A 5,847-nucleotide genomic window follows, 5' to 3' on the forward strand; every position below is an offset into this window, starting at 1 on the left:
GGTTCTACCTCCTGTTCTACTCTTACAGACTCTAGAACCCAGTGTGGGAGCTGGTTCCACAGGAGAGGAGCCTGCAGCTGAAGGTTCTACCTCCTGTTCTACTCTTACAGACTCTAGAACCAGAGTGGGAGCTGGTTCCACAGGAGAGGAGCCTGGTAGCTGAAGGTTCTACCTCCTGTTCTACTCTTACAGACTCTAGAACCCAGTGTGGGAGCTGGTTCCACAGGAGAGGAGCCTGCAGCTGAAGGTTCTACCTCCTGTTCTACTCTTACAGACTCTAGAACCCAGAGTGGAGCTGGTTCCACAGGAGAGGAGCCTGCAGCTGAAGGTTCTACCTCCTGTTCTACTCTTACAGACTCTAGAACCCAGTGTGGGAGCTGGTTCCACAGGAGAGGAGCTGCAGCTGAAGGTTCTACCTCCTGTTCTACTCTTACAGACTCTAGAACCCAGAGTGGGAGCTGGTTTCCACAGGAGAGGAGCCTGGTAGCTGAAGGTTTCTACCTCCTGTTCTACTCTTACAGACTCTAGAACCCAGTGTGGGAGCTGGTTCCACAGGAGAGGAGCCTGCAGCTGAAGGTTCTACCTCCTGTTCTACTCTTACAGACTCTAGAACCCAGTGTGGGAGCTGGTTCCACAGGAGAGGAGCCTGGGAGCTGAAGGTTCTACCTCCTGTTCTACTCTTACTGACTCTAGAAACCCAGAGTGGAGCTGGTTCCACAGGAGAGGAGCCTGCAGCTGAAGGTTCTACCTCCTGTTCTGCTCTTAAAGATTCTTGGAACCACATGATGCCATTGACTGACCCTTAAGTTTCCATTGGTCGTTGTTACGTCATTTTGTTCTCAACTAATTACACAATGTTCGTCAGTAAAGATTTTATACTCGAATCATTCATTAACACCTGATGTGTGATTGAAGTTCTCCCTTCATTTGTTTGAGTTTAAACAGTGGTAATAAAACTACTGACAACACATCATGGTTCACATCTTATTGGAATTTCACTGTGACATCACCAGGATTTATCAGTTGTATAAAATGAACTTGAATCAAACAGACTGATGCCTGTTGTGATGTTTTATGTCTGAACTCATGTTGCCAGTAAGTTGTCTCTGAGGGATAAGAACTATTTCTGATGCTGAACATGTGTTGTCCACCAGGTGGCGCTTTAGTGATTAATCAGCTGAGTTATTAGGTGTGGTTGAGTTAATGCACCTTAGCTAACGAATGTTATCATGGTTTATGAGAACCTGGACCACAGTAGACACATGAAGGACCAGAGACATCCCAGAGGGTGAGACAGGTAGAGGTGAGATGAAATCTTCCTGTCTCACCTGAACAAAATGTGAGTTAAAGTGTTTCTAATCTACAGATGCTTCCTTTAATAAACTAAAGAGCTTCTTACTGATGTGTTGGAGCTTTAGCAGCTCTTGGTTTTATCAGTTTACATGTCGAACCCGGCTTACCATTAACTCTAACACTCACTCTTACACTCACTCTCACACTCACTCTTACACTCACTCTCACACTCACTCTTACACTCACTCTCACACTCACTCTCACACTAACTCTCACACGCTCTCACTAACTCTTACACTCACTCACTCTTACACTCACACTCACACTCACTCTTCCACCCACACTCACTCTCACTCTTCCACCCACACTCACTCTCACTCTTACTCTTACACCCACACTCACTCACTCACACTCTCACTCTTACACCCACACTCACTCTTACACTCACACTCACTCTCACTCTTACACTCACACTCACTCTCACTCTTACACTCACACTTACTCTTACACCCACACTCACTCATACACTCACTCACTCACACTCTCACTCTTACACCCACACTCACTCTTACACTCACACTCACTCTCACTCTTACACTCACACTCACTCTCACTCTTACACTCACACTCACTCTCACTCTTACACTCACACTTACTCTTACACCCACACTCACTCACACTCTCACTCTTACACCCACACTCACTCTTACACTCACACTCACTCTCACACCCACACTCACTCTCACTCTTACACCCACTCTCACTCATACACTCACTCTCACACCCACACTCACTCTCACTCATACACTCACACTCACTCGCACTCTCACTCTTACTCTTACACTCACACACCAACACTCACTCTCACTCTTACACTCACACTCACTCTCACTCTCACTCTTACACCAACACTCACTCTCACTCTTACACTCACTCTCACACTCACTCTTACACTCACTCACACTCTTACACTCACTCTCACTCTTACACCCACTCTCCCCCCTTACACTCACACTCACTCTCACTCACACACCCACACTCACTTTCACTCTTACACTCACTCATACACTCACTCTCACTCTTACACCAACACTCACTCTTACACTCACTCTCACTCTTACACTCACTTTTACTCTTACACTCACTCTCACTCTTACACTTACACTCACTCTCACTCTTACACTCACTCTCACTCTTACACTTACACTCACTCTCACTCTTACACTCACTCTTACACTTACACTCACTCTCACTCTTACACTCACTCTCACTCTTACACTCACTCTCACTCTTACACCCACACTCACTCTCACTCTTACACTCACACTCTCACTCTTACACTCACACTCACTCTTCCACCCACACTCACTCTCACTCACACTCTCACTCTTCCACCCACACTCACTCTCACTCTTACTCTTACACCCACACTCACTCACACACTCACTCTTACACTCACACTCACTCTTACACCCACACTCACTCACACTCTCACACTCACTCTTACACTCTCACTCCCACACTCACTCTTACACTCACACTCACACACCCACTCTCACACCCACACTCACTCTCACTCTTACACCCACTCTCACTCTCACACCCACACTCACTCTTACTCTCACTCTCACACTCACTCGCACTCTCACTCTTACTCTTACACTCACTCACACACCAACACTCACTCTCACTCTTACACTCACACTCACTCTTACACTCACACTCACTCTTACACTCACTCTCACTCTCACTCTTACACCAACACTCACTCTCACTCTTACACTCACTCTCACACTCACTCTTACACTCACTCACACTCACACTCTTACACTCACTCTTACACTCACACTCTCACTCTCACACCCACACTCACTCTCACTCTTACACTCACTCTCTCTCACTTTCACACTCACTCTCACACCAACACTCACTCTCACTCTCACACCCACACTCACTCTTACTCTCACTCTTACACTCACTCACACTCACACTCTTACACTCACTCTTACACTCACACTCTCACACCCACACTCACTCTCACTCTTACACTCACTCTCTCTCACTTTCACACTCACTCTCACACCAACACTCACTCTTACACTCACACTCACTCTTACACTCACTCTCACGCTTACACCAACTCTCACTCTTACACTCACTCTCACTCTTACACTCACTCTCACTCTTACACTCACTCTCACTCTTACACTCACTCTCACTCTTACACTCACACTCACTCTCACTCATACTCTCACTCTTACACTCACTCTTACACTCACTCTCACTCTTACACCAACACTCACTCTTACACTCACTCTCACTCTCACACTCACTCATACACTCACTCTCACTCTTACACTCACTCATACACTCACTCTCACTCTTACACTCACTCATACACTCACTCTCACTCTTACACCAACACTCACTCTCTCACTCACACTCTTACACTCTCACTCTTACACTCACTCTCACACTCACTCTTACACTCACTCACACTCTTACACTCACTCTCACTCTTACACCCACTCTCCCCCTTACACTCACACTCACTCTCACTCACACACCCACACTCACTTTCACTCTTACACTCACTCATACACTCACTCTCACTCTTACACCAACACTCACTCTTACACTCACTCTCACTCTTACACTCACTTTTACTCTTACACTCACTCTTACACTTACACTCACTCTCACTCTTACACTCACTCTCACTCTTACACTTACACTCACTCTCACTCTTACACTCACTCTTACACTTACACTCACTCTCACTCTTACACTCACTCTCACTCTTACACTCACTCTCACTCTTACACCCACACTCACTCTCACTCTTACACTCACACTCTCACTCTTACACTCACACTCACTCTTCCACCCACACTCACTCTCACTCACACTCTCACTCTTCCACCCACACTCACTCTCACTCTTACTCTTACACCCACACTCACTCACACACTCACTCTTACACTCACACTCACTCTTACACCCACACTCACTCACACTCTCACACTCACTCTTACACTCTCACTCCCACACTCACTCTTACACTCACACTCACACACCCACTCTCACACCCACACTCACTCTCACTCTTACACCCACTCTCACTCTCACACCCACACTCACTCTTACTCTCACTCTCACACTCACTCGCACTCTCACTCTTACTCTTACACTCACTCACACACCAACACTCACTCTCACTCTTACACTCACACTCACTCTTACACTCACACTCACTCTTACACTCACTCTCACTCTCACTCTTACACCAACACTCACTCTCACTCTTACACTCACTCTCACACTCACTCTTACACTCACTCACACTCACACTCTTACACTCACTCTTACACTCACACTCTCACTCTCACACCCACACTCACTCTCACTCTTACACTCACTCTCTCTCACTTTCACACTCACTCTCACACCAACACTCACTCTCACTCTCACACCCACACTCACTCTTACTCTCACTCTTACACTCACTCACACTCACACTCTTACACTCACTCTTACACTCACACTCTCACACACACACTCACTCTCACTCTTACACTCACTCTCTCTCACTTTCACACTCACTCTCACACCAACACTCACTCTTACACTCACACTCACTCTTACACTCACTCTCACGCTTACACCAACTCTCACTCTTACACTCACTCTCACTCTTACACTCACTCTCACTCTTACACTCACTCTCACTCTTACACTCACTCTCACTCTTACACTCACACTCACTCTCACTCATACTCTCACTCTTACACTCACTCTTACACTCACTCTCACTCTTACACCAACACTCACTCTTACACTCACTCTCACTCTCACACTCACTCATACACTCACTCTCACTCTTACACTCACTCATACACTCACTCTCACTCTTACACTCACTCATACACTCACTCTCACTCTTACACCAACACTCACTCTCTCACTCACACTCTTACACTCTCACTCTTACACTCACTCTCACTCTTACACTCACACTCACTCTTACACTCACACTCACTCTTACACTCACTCTCACTCTTACACTCACACTCACTCTTACACTCACTCTCACTCTTACACCAACACTCACTCTCTCACTCACACTCTTACACTCTCACTCTTACACTCACTCTCACTCTCACTCTCACACTCACTCATACACTCACTCTCACTCTTACACCAACACTCACTCTCTCACTCACACTCTTACACTCTCACTCTTACACTCACTCTCACTCTTACACTCACACTCACTCTTACACTCACTCTTACTCTCACACTCACTCTTACGCTCACTCTTACATTCACTCTCACTCTTACACTCACACTCTCACTCTTACTCTTACTCTCACTCTCACTCACACTCACACTCTCTTACACTCACACTCACTCTTACACTCACACTCACTCTTACACTCACTCTCACTCTTACACTCACACTCTCACTCTTACACTCACACTCTCACTCACTCTTACACTCACTCTCACTCTTACACTCTCACTCACTCTTACACTCACACTCACTCTTACACT

Source organism: Hippoglossus hippoglossus, chromosome 15 (assembly GCF_009819705.1).
Source record: "Hippoglossus hippoglossus isolate fHipHip1 chromosome 15, fHipHip1.pri, whole genome shotgun sequence".
In the NCBI taxonomy this organism is placed as follows: Eukaryota; Metazoa; Chordata; class Actinopteri; order Pleuronectiformes; family Pleuronectidae; genus Hippoglossus; species Hippoglossus hippoglossus.